Here is an 18234-nt window from a genome sequence, read left to right as displayed (position 1 = left end):
ATTTAATACAGTGGGAATTTTATTTCATAATTTTTGGAGCTAGGGAAGTATGGATGTTGCAGAATTCTTTACAGACTATCCTGTTTAGGCAGATTGCTGTTATGTTTGCATTGTTTGCATATGGTTGCTTCTTTAATGATTCTATTTGAGGATAGGACTATTAAACATGCAGAGGTATTTAGTATGCAATGTTGAATAATAATTTTAGTGATTTGCTACAGTAGAGTATGATAAGGTTTTGGCAATGGTTTATACTAACTTATCTCACGAGTCCTTGTTGAGTTTTGTGTGGATGAAGCTTTTGAGATTTAGGGAGACCGTGATATGAGAGGAATTAAGGAGACACAAAAGCTCAAGCTTGGGGATGCCCAAGGCACCCCAAGATAATATTTCAAGAAGTCTCAAGCATCTAAGCTTGGGGATGCCCCGGTTGGCATCCCACCTTTCTTCTTCAACAACTATCGGTTAGTATCGGTTGATCCTAAGTTTTTGCTTATTCACATGATGTTTGCTATTCTTAGAATGTCATTTTATTTTGCTTTTCTTGCTGTTTGAATAGAATACCAAGATCTAAAATTATTAAATGTTAGAGAGTCTTCACATAGTTGCATAATTATTCGACTACTCATTGATCTTCACTTATATCTTTCGGAGTAGTTTGTCATTTACTCTAGTGCTTCACTTATATCTTTTAGAGCATGGTGGTAGTTTTATTTTGAAGAAATAGATGAACTCTCATGCTTCACTTATATTATTTTGAGAGTATTAAATAGCATGGTAATTTGCTTAAAATCCTAATATGTTAGGTATTCAAGAATAATAAAATTCTCTTATGAGTGTGTTGAATACTATGAGAAGTTTGATACTTGATAATTGTTTTGAGATATGGAGATGGGGATATTAGAGTCATGCTAGTTGAGTAGTTGTGAATTTGAGAAATACTTGTGGTGAAGTTTGTGATTCCCGTAGCATGCACGTATGGTGAACCGTTATGTTACGAAGTCGGAGCATGAGGTGTTTATTGATTGTCTTCCTTATGAGTGGCGGTCGGGGACGAGCAATGGCCTTTTCCTACCAATCTATCCCCCTAGGAGCATGCGCGTAATACTTTGCTTTGATAACTTGTAGATTTTTGCAATAAGTATATGAGTTCTTTATGACTAATGTTGAATCCATGGATTATACGCACTCTCACCCTTCCACCTTTGCTAGCCTCTCAAGTACCGCGCACCTTTCGCCGGTATCATACACCCACCATATACCTTCCCCAAAACAGCCACCATACCTACCTATTATGGCATTTCCATAACCATTCCGAGATATATTGCCATGCAACTTTCCACCATTCCGTTCATCATGACACATTCATCATTGTCATATTGCTTAGCATGATCATGTAGTTGACATAGTATTTGTGGCAAAGCCACTGTTCATAATTCTTTCATACTTGTCACTCTTGATTCATCGCATATCCGGGTACACCACCGGAGGCATTCATATAGAGTCATACTTTGTTCTAGTATCGAGTTGTATCATTGAGTTGTAAATAAATAGAAGTGTGATGATCATCATTCAATAGAGCATTGTCCCAAAAAAAAAAGAGAAAGGCCATAAAAAAAGAAAGGCCAAATAAAAAAATAATAAGGGCCAAATAAAAAAAAGAAAGGCCAAATAAAAAAATAAAAAAATAAAAGGGGCAATGCTACTATCCTTTTACCACACTTGTGCTTCAAAGTAGCACCATGATCTTCATGATAGAGAGTCTCCTATGTTGTCACTTTCATATACTAGTGGGAATCTTTCATTATAGAACTTGGCTTGTATATTCCAATGATGGGCTTCCTCAAAATGCCCTAGGTCTTCGTGAGCAAGCGAGTTGGATGCACACCCACTAGTTTCTTTTGTTGAGCTTTCATACATTTATAGCTCTAGTGCATCCGTTGCATGGCAATCCCTACTCACTCACATTGATATCTATTGATGGGCATCCCCATAGCCCATTGATACGCCTAGTTGATGTGAGACTATCTTCTCCCTTTTTGTCTTCTCCACAACCACCATTCTATTCCACCTATAGTGCTATGTCCATGGCTCACGCTCATGTATTGCGTGAAGATTGAAAAAGTTTGAGAACATTAAAAGTATGAAACAATTGCTTGGCTTGTCATCGGGGTTGTGCATGATTTAAATATTTTGTGTGGTGAAGATGGAGCATAGCCAGACTATATAATTTTGTAGGGATAGCTTTCTTTGGCCATGTTATTTTGAGAAGACATAATTGCTTAGTTGGTATGCTTGAAGTATTATTATTTTCTATGTCAATATGAACTTTTGTCTTGAATCTTTCGAATCTGAATATTCATACCACAAGTAAGAGGAATTACATTGAAGTTATGCCAACTAGCATTCCACATCAAAAATTATCTTTTTTATCATTTACCTACTCGAGGACGAGCAGGAATTAAGCTTGGGGATGCTGGATACGTCTCCAGCGTATCTATAATTTTTGATTGCTCCATGCTATATTATCTACTGTTTTGGGCAATACTGGGCTTTACTTTCCACTTTTATATTATTTTTGGGACTAACCTATTAACCGGAGGCCCAGCCCAGATTTGCTGTTTTATGCCTATTTCAGTGTTTTGAAGAAAAGGAATATCAGACGGAGTCGAAACGGAACGAAATCAACTGGAGAAGTTATTTTTGGAAGGAAACACACCTGATGGACTTGGACCCCACATCAAGGAAGAAACGAGGTGCTCACGAGGGTGGGGGTGCGCGCCCCTAGGGCACGCCCCCCCTGTCTCGTGGGACCCTCATGGCTCCCCTCACGTACCTCCTGCACCCATATATACCCACGTGACCTAAAACTTCCAGAACGCAAGATAGATCGGGAGTTCCGCCGCCAGAAGCCTCCGTAGCCACCAAAAGTCAATCGGGACGCTGTTCCGGCACCCTGCTGGAGGGGGGAACCCTCACCGGTGGCCATCTTCATCATCCTGGTGCTCTCCATGACGAGGAGGGAGTAGTTCTCCCTCGGGGCTGAGGGTATGTACCAGTAGCTATGTGTTTGATCTCTCTCTCTCTCTCGTGTTCTTGAGATGATACGATCTTGATGTATCGCGAGCTTTGCTATTATATTTGGATCCTATGATGTTTCTTCCCCCCTCTACTCTCTTGTAATGAATTGAGTTTCCCCTTTGAAGTAATCTTATCGGATTGAGTCTTTAAAGATTTGAGAACACTTGATGTATGTCTTGCCATGGATATCTGTGGTGACAATGGGATACCGCGTGCCACTTGATGTATGTTAAGGTGACCAACTTGCGGGTTCATGAACCTATGCATAGGGGTTGGCACACGTTTTCGTCGTGATTCTCCGATAGATCTTTGGGGCACTCTTTGAGGTTCTATGTGTTGGTTGAATAGATGAATTAAGATTGTGTGATGCATATCGTATAATCATGTCCACGGATACTTGAGGTGACATTGGAGTATCTAGGTGACATTAGGGTTTTGATTGATTTGTGTCTTAAGGTGTTATTCTAGTACGAACTCTAGGGCTGTTTGTGACACTTATAGGAATAGCCCAATGGATTGATTGGAAAGAATAACTTTGAGGTTGTTTCGTACCCTACCATAATATCTTCGTTCGTTCTCCGCTATTAGTGACTTTGGAGTGACTCTTTGTTGCATGTTGAGGGATAGTTATGTGATCCAATTATGTTAGTATTGTTGAGGGAACTTACACTAGCGAAAGTATGAACCCTAGGCCTTGTTTACCATCATTGCAATACCGTTTACGCTCACTTTTATCACTTGCTACCTTGCTGTTTTTATTATTTCAGATTACAAAAACTATTATCTACTATCCATATTGCACTTGTATCACCATCTCTTCGCCGAACTTGTGCACCTATACAATTTACCATTGTATTGGGTGTGTTGGGGACACAAGAGACCCTTTGTTATTTGGTTGCAGGGTTGCTTGAGAGAGACCATCTTCATCCTACGCCTCCTACGGATTGATAAACCTTAGGTCATCCACTTGAGGGAAATTTTCTACTGTCCTACAAACCTCTGCACTTGGAGGCCCAACAACGTCTACAAGAAGAAGGTTGTGTAGTAGACATCAACCACCATACAATCAAGGTCCGACTACAGAACCAAAATAAAAGAAGACCACCCCTAATGCGAAAGATCCCCGATCGCCCCAACTGGGCTCCACTACTGATCAACTGGAAATGGAAACAACATAACGAACACGATCTTCATCGAGCTCCTCCTTGAGCTCGGTTGCGTCACCCGCACGATATCATCGGCACCTGCAAACTGGTTTTGGAAGTAATCTGTGAGTCACGGGGACTCAGCAATCTCACACCCTCGCGATCAAGACTATTTAAGCTTATAGGTAGGGTAAAGATATGAGGTGGAGCTGCAGCAAGCACTAGCATATATGGTGGCTAACATACGCAAATGAGAGCGAGAAGAGAAAGGCAAGGCACGGTCGAGAATCTGTGATCAAGAAGTGATCCTAGAACAACCTACGTTCAAGCATAACACGAGACCATGTTCTCTTCCCAGACTCCACCGAAAAGAGACCATCACGGCTACAGACGCTCTTGATCCATTTTAATTAAGTTAAGTTTCAGGTTTTCTACAACCGAATATTAACAAATTCCCATCTGCCCATAACCGCGGGCACGGCTTTCGAAAGTTCAAAACCCTACAGGGGTGTCCCAACTTAGCCCATCACAAGCTCTCACGGTCAACGAACGATATTCCTTCTCCCAGGAAGACCCGATCAGGCTCGGAATCCCGGTTACAAGACATTTCGACAATGGTAAAACAAGACCAGCAAAGCCACCCGGATGTGCCGACAAATCCCGATAGGAGCTGCACATATATCGTTCTCAGGGTACACCGGATTGTCCAAACTTCTGGTAGGCCAGCCCAGAGTTGCCCCTGGTGGCCACCGGCGGCTGACAAGTTGGACCAACACTTAGAGGAGCACTAGCCCCGGGGGGGTTGTTAAAATAAAGATGACCCTTGGGTTGGCCGACCCAAGAGAAAAAAAGGCTAGGTGGCAAATGGTAAAACCAAAGTTGGGCCTTGCTAGAGGAGTTTTATTCAAAGCGAACTGTCAAGGGGTTCCCATTATAACCCAACCGCGTAAGGAACGCAAAATCAAGGAACATAACACCGGTATGACGGAAACTAGGGCGGCAAGAGTGGAACAAAACCCCATGCATAAGGACGAGCCTTCCACCCTTTACCAAGTATATAGATGCATTAAGTAAATAAGATATATTGTGATATCCCAACAATAATCATGTTCCAACATGGAACAAACTCCAATCTTCACCTGCAACTAGCAATGCTATAAGTGAGGCTGAGCAAAGCGGTAACATAGCCAAACAACGGTTTGCTACGACAAGGTGGGTTAGAGGCTTGGCATGGCAATATGTGATACATGATATAGCAAGTGGTAGGTATCGCAGCATGGCAATAGAGCGAACAACTAGCAGGCAAAGATAGAAGTGATTTCGAGGGTATGGTCATCTTGCCTGAGATCCCGCAAGGAAGAAGAAACGAGTCCGTGAAGACGACAAACGGACGGAGTCAACGAATCCTCACAAACGCGACGTAATCGGAACCAACCCGAAGAAGCAACACCGAAAAGAAGCACACAACATAGTAAACAACCAACACATGAACATGGCATGATGCACAATCAAGTATGATGCATGTCCGGTTTAGTGAAGCATGACATGGCAAAGTGCAACAAACAACACTATAAATTAAGTGGAGATCAATATGCAACAGAGTTGCATATTGAAGAAAACACCACATGACTTATTTAGTTCTCTCTCGTTTAGGTACTCAACAATATTAAATGTCGATTAACATGGCAAGGGGTGAAGCAAAGTAAAACTACCTATCTAGGCAAGTTTAAATGCGGCAGGAACAACAAGCAACAAGTCCGGAAAATCCTCATGTGCATATTAATGGATTTGGTACTGTTCTGCCCTAAACCATATTTTAGAGTTTTTAAACATGCAAAGTGGTGCCACCATGTTAAACTAGGCATTTTTCTACCTCATTTACATATAAAGATTATTTAAAACCAAGCTATGGTTGATTAGTTATGAAATAAAGCATTTTAGCATGGCATATGAACAAAATTAGACAAACAGCATTTTAAACATTTCAAACATGCATGAAAGTGGCATATTATGAAACTAGACAAAATTCTAAGCACTTTACATATTAAGTTTGTTTAATTCCGATGCACGGTTTTTCTGCAAATCTGTAAATCCCTGGTTAAATAGCAAATTCGCAGAACCAAAAAAAACATCCACTGGGCCGAATCTTGTTGGCCCAACAGGAAGAGGGAAACTGGAGGGGCTGCTCACATCGGGCCTTAGCCTAGCTGGTGGAGAGGGCAGGCCTGCAGGGGCGCGCAGCTGGGCCTGTTGGACGCGGTCCGCGCGGCGCGATGGGCCGAGGACGGCGTGGAGACCCACACGCGGGAGGCCGTTGGGCACCGTCGTCCCTTCGTCTCAATTCCCTCGATCGAGGCAGGGGCCTGGCGGCGGCAGATGACACCGGCGGTGAGGCAGTGGGGAAGACGCCGGGCGAGGCGGATTTGGTGGGGGCGGCGCCAGATCCGATGGGAGGAGAGGTCGACGACGAGAAGCAGTGCCGGAGGCTGATGTTGGAGCTACGGCGGCGGGGAGGCCTCAGGCGCTGGCGTCGTGGTAGCGGCGATCGCCGGAGGGGCCGGGCGATGGCCGGAGTGAGGCGGAGGAGGCGGGGTCAGCTTCAAGGAGGGGCGCACTCCGGCAGGCGACACTTGGTGTCGGGGTCGCGGGATCCAGATCGGCGCGGGGAGGAGGCTGGATGCCTCGGGCGAGGGTGAGCTCATCCCTGGAGCGGGCACGAGGAGGTTTCGGGCCCAGATGGGCTTGCTCTGGGCTCTGTGGGCCCACGCGGAGAGGTGGGAGGTGGCGGCTGAGGAGTGGAGGAGGCTGGCGGTGGCGCGGATTTCGAGGCAAGGCTAGGGTTTCTAGAATAGGAGGGCTAGGCCTTCCTTTTATAGCCGGTAGGGCTAGGTTAGGGGGGTTTGAGGCAGTTTTTGGACCCCTTGATCATGACCGGACGGCTCCGGACAAGAGGGGGACTAGGTGGGATGCAGGTGGGTTTAGTGGGCTGTGTTTAGAAGGTCTTGGGCTGAGAGGAGAGAGAAGAGGTGCGGCCCTGTGGCAGTCTCGGAGGCCGAAACGTCCGACAAATAAACCGGCAATGGTGCCGCTACGGATGACGGTTGGACTATCAAATGAACTCCGAATGTGACGAAACTTGACAGGAGGTCTACCTACACTATAATAAGATCGCATGCCAACTTTCGCCCCATTCCGAGAACATTTTTATGCCACTTATAAAATAATATTTCAGACATGCCGTGGGCGCGTGCAAGTGTGTCTGGGCTCGGAACGGACAACGGAAAGAACGAGGAGACCCGGACGGGTGCAAGTTTGAAAACATGATGATGCAATGCACATGATGACATGACAATATGCAACAAGCAAGCTAATGACAAGGCAACAACAACGAATAACTGGAAGACACCTGGCGCATCGGTCTTGGAGCGTTACAATAATAAACATTTATCATGATATAAGGAAATAAAGAATAACTTTATTATTGCTTCTAGGACATATTTCCTTCACAATTATCTTCCTATATAGATGATATTTAAGTTATACCAACTTTGGTCTTTCAAAAAAGTATTTAAGGTCTTTCAAAAAGTTATACCAACTTCCATTCATCCACCGATCGAGTACTAGTTATTGTATGCAATAGCTAGGTAATTATCAAATGTCAATGGAGCATCCAAAACTTCCAATATAGCATACATACGACTTTTAATCATATACAATTGATTATTGTTAAGCAAAACACGAAGCAGCAATTGACTTCCAGAGAATCTACAATTACTAATAAATAAGGGATTAGAAATTAATATGCGTCAAATATGACCATTTGAACCATAGGTTTTTTATTTTTGTTTCTTTTCAAAAGCAAAGAAGACTGAAAGACCTAACCACTAATGGGCAGGTGCAGCAAGGAGGAGCTCAGCAGAAGTGTAGAAGAGAGTGACGGGAGGCTCACCGTCGGCAGATTGGCAGATTTTGGCTGCCGGCGGGGTGATGCACATGTAGTGATGCTTGCCCTCATATCTTCCAAGCGAGCATATTGTTTTCTCTTCTATTAGTTTGAAAGTTTTTACAACTATACTGATATGTTTCATGAGAGGATAAAATACATAGCTTATTATTTTCTCTTCAAATAGTTCCAGATTACAAGGATGCCAATGTCCAGAATTAATCGACTACTGAAAAAATACACACCACCGTCATAGTTGCTAGGAAATCAGTGCATATCAGTTTTTTGTTGGGGCTGTACGTCAGATTAAGGCTCCCCGTCGTACAATGACTTTGTTGAAACAGTGAACTTATTTATTCGATTTCCTTTACTGGACTAAAAATGTAGTTTATCTTCCTGTACATATGTTTTTTTTCAGATTGTATGACATGTATGGCCGAATTTTAAACAAAATTTGTTCGGAGTTTTATTGTGAGATTTTGTTCAAGCAATAGAATATGCCTTTATTTGAGTTAGAATTTTTGGCAGGCGATATCCATGCAATAGCACAATACACATATGTATATCTTGCACTGAAGTTATTCGTATGACTTTCAGGTTCATGGCATAGAAGCAGAATATTAAGCAGTAGATGGGAAACTAAAAGAGAGAAAGAATACAAGTAAAATTATTACAAGTGTTGCTGATGCTACCTTTAGAAATTAAGTCGTTTGTTGTTCTATACCCAAGCAAGAAGGTAAACGTTTACTGGACATAGAAAATATGGAAAATGCAGCTTTTTTTTCCATCTTTTCTTGCTGTTTGCTGGAAGAGTTGGATCATTTGAAATAGTTGTATGACATGCCTTTTATTCCGGTCGAACGATTTCTAACGTGCCATTTTATGTTCACCAACTTAGGCTTCGTATATCATATGCAACATATCTTATCCAAGTTTTAACACCTTCAATTATTTCAATCAGCTTTCTTCTTTTCAAGTGATGCTAAATGTCACAGATAGTTATGTAGGTCTTTTTGATATTGTTGATTTTTTTTGGCAAGAATATTGTCGTAACAGTACTAACATATATTCATGTGTTAGCTGCCTTCCACGTATAGCAGTATTCTTGCATCAATAATGGATGATATTCCTCATTATTTTCATAAGTTAAAGTTCCTCTTATTGTGAGGTACAGTATTGTTGTCCCCACACCTCAGCAACTTTAAAATTTTAATTCGTAGAGGATGTATCCAGATTTGTCACGTTACCCATGTAATTACATTCTATATAGACTTATTACATTAATATAGGATGATACGCCAGAAGAGGTTATGCTCTGCGGTTTCTTTGTAGTGTTTGTTGGTTTTGATCTGACGGCTTAACAGGCCAGTTAGATCTATTAGTCTAACAGAAAAAAGGGAAAGATAACATTAAAGAAAAAGGCCCCACGCACCAACGTACGTGGGCTTTTTCTCCCAACTAAGGCGCCCTGATCGGGGGCACCCAAACCAACTGATGGTTTAGGTCCCCTGTCGCCAGCGCTACATAAAAGGGGGTACGGGAGAGGGTTGGCAGCCTGCGCAATCACAATTTTCGTACGGTTTCACTCCCCTCCCGATATTCTCTCACCCCATCTGATCGGGGGGAGCGCTGCAGCGACGGGAAGACCCACTCCAGCCGCCGCTGCTGTCCCCGGGCAGTGCCGGTGGCGTCCTGAGGGCATCAGGACGTTGAGAAGGACTGCTACCTCGACTACATCACCCCTGCATCACGCCTGCATCGAGCAGGCGATCATGTCCACTGCCGTGACATGTAAAGATTCCCTAAACTTTCTCTGTTCATGCTTTTTAGGTGATCTAGATGCAATCAGTTCCTGCGAATGGTATCCCAGAGATGCATAATTAATCCAACAATGGTATCAGTCGCCAATTTTGATTGCAATAGGTCCCTATATTATTGATCTGTAGATCAACATGAAGTTTAGATCAAGTCAGGTTTAGGGTTTTATGATCAAGATTGAAAGTTTTAGCCCCATGCTCATGCTACTGTTTGATGTTCATGCCAATTGTCGTATGCAAATAATTATGTGATACCCTAATTTTGCTACGGATCAGTACTGCCACCTATGTTCATCAATTTTAATTAATCTCAGTTAAGATCTAATGCTCACCTTCATGTTAAGTTGTTTAAAATTGATCATGCTTAAGTTCTGTTTCCATATGCACTAAGCAAATTAGAAGGCAGAGGTCTAAACAGTATACAAACAGTAGAATCCCCACATCAAGAACCCTAGAAAAAATCCCCAATTTCGTAAGAACCCTAATTCTGCAATTGGGACTGTTTTTCCCCCAAATCAAACACTGATGTACACGAATTGAAGAAGAAATGAGGAGAATCCTCACCTAATGCGCCGCGCAGCCGCCTCTTCCCTTCGGGGCCCGCACCGCGTCCACCGCGGTGCGAGGGCGGAGACGCCGTGACGCCGCCGTCCTCAGGACGACGCGCGGGAAGAACTTGAGCCGCCGCCGCCGCCCTAATGGACGTGCTCCCTGTGTGGCCGACGCCGCACAGGTCGCCGTCGCCCTTCATGCCGCGGTGGCCGGCGCCCATCCTCCCTCCTTGATGCGCCATGTATGCGGATGCTAGCAGCCACGCTCGACGAAGGAGCACGCCGGACGTCGTCCACGGCATGCTGCTCCGGCGAGCGCAGCCGCCGCGCCGCCATGGCCGGCGTGCCTTTCGGGCCGCCGTCGAAGGCCGCTGCCAGAGTGTGAGAATCGGGGAGGAGGGGAAATGGTCTAGGGTTTGACCCAGCCGGCTGTTTTGCTCATTTGCGGGGCGATCCGAGTCATCGGCTCGATCCGACGACTGAGAGCATCGCGCGGCTCCCTGCTGGGCCGGCGGGCGCTAATGGGCCCTTTTTCGACCGTGGGCTGTGGCCTAGGTTGTGACGGTTCAGCGTTTTTTTAACGTGTTTTTTGCTGCCGGGCTGGGCTCTTTTACGCGTAGCCGTGGGGATTTTGGGCTAAAATCACTGTCGCGATTTTCTGTTTTTTTCCAGTGCGTTTAAGTTAATAGTTATTATGTTTTTGCACCGTTTAAAACAGAAAATGCCTAAAAATATAATGAACACATTATTATTCTGGGTAAAATTGAACCAACGAGATATTTTATTCAGGATTTATTCTGTGTTTTGCATGATGAACTTATTTAAGCATCAAATAATGATATTGTTTTTTTATGTTGATGATTAAATGGAGAATGAAATGACTCTAATTTTAATTCGTACCAACGTTGTTTTATTATTATGAGTCATCACTTATGATATTTTAATTCCATGTTTTTTCTGCCCAACGGTGTTTTGACATGGAGTTGAAATTAAAATTCTTAGCATGTTTGTTCATTTACCAACGTAAATTTATAATCATGCAAGTTTATTTATGAATTTTTTAATGATAATTTCAGCTTCCGCTCCATTCCGGTCCGACATGATCGAACCACTTACGGGGAGTAACTTCCCTCATTGGAAGTCCCAAGTCGAATTATGTTTGGGTTGTAATGAATTTGACTATGCCTTGAGGGAAGAAAAACCTGTGGCACCTGTTGCAGATGCTACAGGGTATGTAGAACTCAAGAAGAATTATGATGTTAAGATGGAAAAGTGGAACAAGTCCAACCATATTGCGCTTCTCATCATGAAAGCGACAATATCGCCGGACATTTCTGAAGCACTCCCTAAGAAAGACACTGCTAAAGAATTCCTCACTGAAATGGAGGAGCAATTTAAAGGCTCCGACAAAGTGTATACTCATGAGCTTTTTGCTAAACTTCTTCAGAAATATACTATTGACGAAAATGTTAGGCAACACATATTGAGGGTGGTAAATGCTTACACCAAACTTAAGGCTTTGGAGTGTTCTTTAAGTGAAGCCCTTCTTGTCATAATTATTCTTGAGTCTCTTCCAGAAGAGTTTGAACAATTTAAGGTCAACTATAACTCTCTAAAGGAAAAATGGCCACTCTCTGAGATGACCGCAAGGATCGTCTAGGAGGAAGAGAGGATCATGAGGCAGAAGAAAGACCATGTTTTTCATGTTGGCTCTAACAAGAGAAAGCATGACGGGCAAGGTTTTCCCAAGCCTCAGAAAAAGGAAGTCAAGAAAGAAGGCACTAAGCCATTCAACCCTAAGGCATTCAAGGGTAAAGAAGCCAGTAGTTCTTCTTCTGCTCCTAGCAGCTCCACTGTTGGAGAAAATGCTTGTAACTTCTGCAAAGAGGAGGGACACTATCAAAGGGACTGCCCAGGCTTTCTAAAATGGATGAACAAAAGAGGTATTGATGAAATTACTTTTGTAGATGAATCTCTTTATGTCGATTTTTCTATAAAGTCATGGTGGATTGATTCAGGGGCAACCACTCACGTTGCTAACTCTATGCAGGGATTCGATACGATCCAAACTATAAGAGGAGGAACAAGAAAGCTTAAGGTTGCGAACGGAGTTGAGGCCGATGTTGAAGCTGTGGGATCTCTCATGTTGGAGCTACACACTGGCCACACTCTTAGATTGAATAATGTTATTTATGTGCCTACCTTAAGTGGGAATTTGATTTCAGTTTCTCGTTTAGATGATGATATGTATGAGTGCCATTTTGGCAAGAAACAATTTGCTTTGATCAAATGTAATAAGAATGTATGCATCGGTGCTAGACGAGGCCAACTATACATGTTATCTCTTAATAATGATTCAGTTATGCATGTGAGTGATGAAATTAATGTTGAGAAGAAATGGAAAGGAGTTAGTAATTCTTCGAAATTGTGGCATTGTCGTTTGGGCCACATTTCGAGGGGGAGAATGGAATGCTTAGTTAAAAATGAAATACTCCTCCCATTAGACTTCTCAGATGCAGACAAATGTGTCGACTGCATTAAAGGCAAATTCGCAAAAACAATTAAGAAAGGAGCAGTAAGAGCCACAGGGGTTTTAGAATTAATTCACACCGACATATGTGGACTCCTTAATGTTAAGTCTGTAGATGGTTTTGATTCATTCATTACATTCACAGACGACTTTTCCCGCTATGGATATATTTATTCCATACGTGACCGATCGGAAGCTTTGGAGAAATTCAAAGTCTATACAGCGGAGGTTGAAAATCAACTGAACGCGAAAATCAAAGTTGTATTGTCTGATCGCGGGGGAGAGTATTATGGTAGGCATGCTCCTTATGGGTAGATTCCTGGACCTTTTGCCAAGTTCTTATCTGAAAATGGAATCGTTGCTCAATACTTAATGCCTGGTGAACCACAACAAAATGGTGTGGCCGAGCGTCGCAACCGCACCCTTATGGATATGGTGCAAAGCATGCTTAGTCACTCGAGTTTACCAGTAAGCCTTTGGATAGAGGCATTAAAGACAACTGCACACATACTAAATCTTGCTCCAACTAAGTCAGCACCGAACACACCTTACAAGATGTGGGCGGGAAAGAAACCGAGCTTGAATTACTTACGAGTCTGGGGTTGCCCTGCTGAAGCTAAAGTTTTCAATCCACAACTTAAGAAATTGGATCCAAAAATAGTTAGTTGTTTCTTCATTGGATACCCTCATAGGGGAAAGGGATATCGTTTTTATTTTCCAAGTCATACCACCAAGTTTGTGGAGACTAGACAAGCGGTATTTTTTGAGGATAATAAGGTCACTAAGTTAAGGGAGAACGATCTTGAGGAGAAGCGGGTTTGTGCACCATCCCCGATTATCCAAGTGATTGTTTTTCCAATACGAAGAAATGTGACAACTGATGGTCCTGAATCTCGTGGTTCAGTTTCTTAGTCAAATGGTGATCCGGAGACTAATAATGAAAATCCAGACACAAATGAGGACCGCCAGGAAAATAATGATTCACAAAATGATGATGTACCACCACCACCTCCTCCTGTGGGTAGACCACGGCGTGAGAGGAAGAAAGCCATATCAGATGACTATATCACTTTCATGATTGAGGATATGAATGATCTGGGAAAGGTGGAGGATCCAACCTCTAATAAGGAGGCCATTAAAAGCGAAAATTCATCCAAATGGTTGGTTGCCATGGAAGACGAGTTGAAATATATGGGCTCAAATGACGTATGGGACTTAGTAGAAGTTCCCGATGGAGCTAAGAAAGTAGGCTGCAAGTGGGTCTACAAAATCAAGTATGATTCCAAAGGGAATTTCGAACGGTTCAAAGCAAGGCTAGTAGCAAAAGGGTATACACAGAGAGAAGGCATTGATTATAAGCAAACCTTCTCTCCTGTGTCAACCAAGGATTCTTTCTGAATCATAATGGCATTAGTAGCTCATTACGACCTAGAACTACACCAAATGGATGTTAAAACGGCATTTCTAAATGGTGACTTAAAAGAAAACATTTACATGGCTCAGCCAGCAGGCTTTGTTGTGGAAGGGAAGGAACATTTGGCATGTCGTCTAAAGAAATCGATTTATGGCTTGAAGCAAGCTTCAAGAGAGTGGTACCTCAAGTTTGATACAATTATCAAAACTTTTGGTTTCACCGAAAATGTTGTGGACAACTGCATATACGTTAAGTTTAAAGGTAGTAGGTTCACATTTTTAGTCCTATACGTTGATGACATATTGTTGGCATGTAGCGATAAGGATATGCTGCATGAGACCAAGAATTTTCTGTCATCCAGTTTTGATATGAAAGATCTTGGTGAAGCCTCGTATGTCCTCGGCATCGAGATTCATCGAGATAGGTCCATAGGAACGTTAGGACTATCTCAAAAGGCATACTTTGAGAGAGTACTGAAAAAATTCAATATGCATAAGTGCTCACCCTCACCTGCTCCTATAGTTAAGGGCGATAAGTTTGGGACATTTCAATGTCCGAGGAACCAATGTGAAACTGATCAGATGAAGTCGGTTCCTTATGCTTCAGCTGTCGGAAGCATCATGTATGCTCAAGTGTGTACACGCCCAGATTTATGTTTTGTAACCGGGATGCTTGGCAGATACCAATCAAATCTAGGACCGGACCACTGGAAGGCCGCAAAGAAAGTCTTGCGTTATATGCAAGGAACTAAGGATTTCATGCTTACATATAAAAGAACTGATAACCTAGAAATTGTTGGTTATTCAGACTCTGATTTTGCCGGGTGTGTGGATAGTAAGATATCCATGTCAGGTTATATATTCACACTCGCGGGAGGAGCTATATCGTGGAAAAGCTCCAAACAAACCTTAACTGCTGGATCTACGATGCAAGCAGAATTTGTAGCATGTTATGAGGCCACCGGGCAGGCTGTATGGTTAAAGAATTTTATTCCCAGACTTAAAGTGGTTGACAGCATATCTAAACCAATTTTATTATACTGTGATAATGAACCCGCAGTTTTCTATACGAGTAACAACAGGTAAAGTGATGCTGCCAGACACATTGACATAAAGTATCGTGTTGTGAAAGATAGAATCCAGGATCAAACAGTTGATGTTAAACACATAAGAACGAAGCATATGCTTGCGGATCCGCTAACAAAAGGCTTACCACCCAGTATTTTTCATGAGCATGTTGCCGGCATGGGACTACTTGAAGCCTTATGATTCTGGAATAAGAGGACCATTAAAATGAACCACTCCCCAATTAGCAAAATGTTTTCCATTTCGAAATAGGCGGGTGTGCTATAAGTGTTGAGGTTCCATGGCGTTTCGAGCTGTTGTAACACCTCACTTTGGTACATCATTCCTATGCAGAATGAGCGAATGAAGTTAAGCCTAACGATCAAGGGGGAGAATGTTGGTTTTGATCTGCCGGCTTAACAGGCCAGTTAGATCTATTAGCCTAACATAAAAAAGGGGAAAGATAACGTTGAAGAAAAAGGCCCCACGCACCAACGTACGTGGGCTTTTTCTCCCAACTAAGGCGCCCTGATCGGGGGCACCCAAACCAATTGGTGGTTTAGGTCCCCTGTCGCCAGCGCTACATAAAAGGGGGCACGGGAGAGGGTTGGCAGCCTGCGCAATCACAATTTTTGTACGGTTTCACTCCCCTCCCGATATTCTCTCACCCCATCCGATCGGGGGGAGCGATGCAGCGACGGGAAGACCTACTCCAGCCGTCGTTGCTGTCCCCGGGCAGTGCCGGTGGCGTCCTGAGGGCATCAGGACGTTGAGGAGGACTGCTACCTCGACTACATCACCCCTGCATCACGACTGCATCGAGCAAGCGATCATGTCCACTGCCGTGACATGGAAAGATTCCCTAAACTTTCTCTATTCATGCTTTTTAGGTGATCTAGATGCAATCAGTTCCTGCTAATGGTATCCCAGAAATGCATAATTAATCCAACAGTGTTGTGCCTAATTTCTTCAAATGGAGTGACTTAAAAAAATGTATCATGTTTGTCTTTTCATTTTTCAGATGGCACATCAACCTTTTTAGAACTCACATGGTCTCCATATAGCAAAAATTTCTACCCTTCAGTTGATTCGTGAGTCTTTGAATCTTCAGTTGTTGTCAAGTGTGTAATATCATAAAAGCACAAGGTACCCTATATATATGACACTGAAATGCACCTAAGCCTTATTTATCTTGACCGGATTATGATAAGGATGAATATAATTGCGAAACATATACAAGCAGGCGTTTCTTGGCACAAATATGATTGCCACATTAGCATCTGTAGGAGCAAACCAAACAGGAAACTCGACAAAATTTAACTAATGTCCCAGATTTCTCTAAGCATTTGTAGGGCCATCGTTATTTCTTGCTTCTTCAACCATAGATCCTAAAATTGTATTGTCTGAATATTTTATTTAGTAATGAGCTTTGATACTTCTGGCTACCTTAATTTTAAAATGGTGAGCTGATATTGGTATTCTCTTTTTTGTTGCAGTTGTTGGAGAAGCATATAATGCATTTATTATAGAAAATAGATAAATTCTACTAACTTTGTGTGGGGGGGGTGGGTGGGTGGGGGGCACTAGTGCAGAACCGGGCAATATCACCGGTTCGTAAGGCCCTTTAGACCCGGTTCGGTAACCGGCACTAAGGTGTGGGCACTAAAGTCCCCTCCTTTAGTACTGGTTCAGCACAAACCGGTGCTAAAGGGCAACCACGTGGCACGAGCCAGCTCCGGGGGCAGGGAGCCCTTTAGTACCGGTTGGTGACACCAACCGGTATTAAAAGGTTGGGGGGGTTGGATTTATGATTTCTTTTTCATTTAATTTTGTGTTTTCCATTTAATTCTTTTTCGTTTGCTGGTATTTTACGATGCTACATATTGTACATGTTATGCATATATATAAATAGAATTTCTAGTAGAACCGATCATATGTGTGTGTGTGTGTGTGTATATATATATATATATATATATATATATATATATATATATATGGGTCGCGCTATTCGCCACCCTGGATGAGGAATAGTTATTCTTCACCCCCCCTTTATTTTACCATCAATTCGCTGTATTTTTACGTTCCGTAAATTTTGTCTTATTTCATACATAAAAAGAGACCGTAAAAAAAATATGTAATCACCGTAAAAAATATTTTATGTTATGTAAAATTACGAACGTAAAAACATAGTATAAAATACACATAAACTGCAAATTTTCTTGTCTTATGACCTATGTTTTTATTTTCTTATGTCAAATTTTACGTAGTGAATCAATAGGAATGTAACTATTTGAATTCCAAACATAATTTAATTATAAAATTATCGTAAGATTACCTTGGATGAAGAATAACTTATTCTGCACCCTGGGTGATGAATAGTAATACAAATATATATATATATATATATATATATATATATATATCATCGAATGTCTCACAACCACCATTAATTCACAGATACATACACACATGTATATATGTATACAATTAGGTAGCTATATACAATTTCTCCTAATTGGTGCCTTCGGAGCCAGTGGCATTAGCCTAATTGGTGCCTTCAGAGCACGATGACAATTGGAAGTGGTTCATGGGGGCGGTAGCGGGTAAAAGTATTCTCCTTTGGGATCTATGACCTGGTCGAGCAAAAATCCCGCTATTTCCTCTTGAATTGCTTCTATGCGGTCCTCTT

The 18234-nt window shown here is 42.5% G+C and overlaps 1 long non-coding RNA gene across 1 annotated transcript; it reads left to right on the top strand.

The window, feature by feature from the left end:
• The first annotated feature begins 7629 nt into the window (after window positions 1-7629).
• On the top strand, window positions 7630-12854 carry LOC125525925. Its single transcript, XR_007291474.1, has 3 exons — window positions 7630-9960; window positions 11614-12480; window positions 12588-12854. It is a non-coding gene; the product is annotated as an uncharacterized LOC125525925 (long non-coding RNA).
• The last annotated feature ends 5380 nt before the right edge of the window (window positions 12855-18234 follow it).

The sequence above is a fragment of the Triticum urartu genome, chromosome 7, assembly GCF_003073215.2.
Source record: "Triticum urartu cultivar G1812 chromosome 7, Tu2.1, whole genome shotgun sequence".
NCBI lineage: Eukaryota > Viridiplantae > Streptophyta > Magnoliopsida > Poales > Poaceae > Triticum > Triticum urartu.
This window is presented reverse-complemented; position numbering and strand designations above follow the sequence as displayed.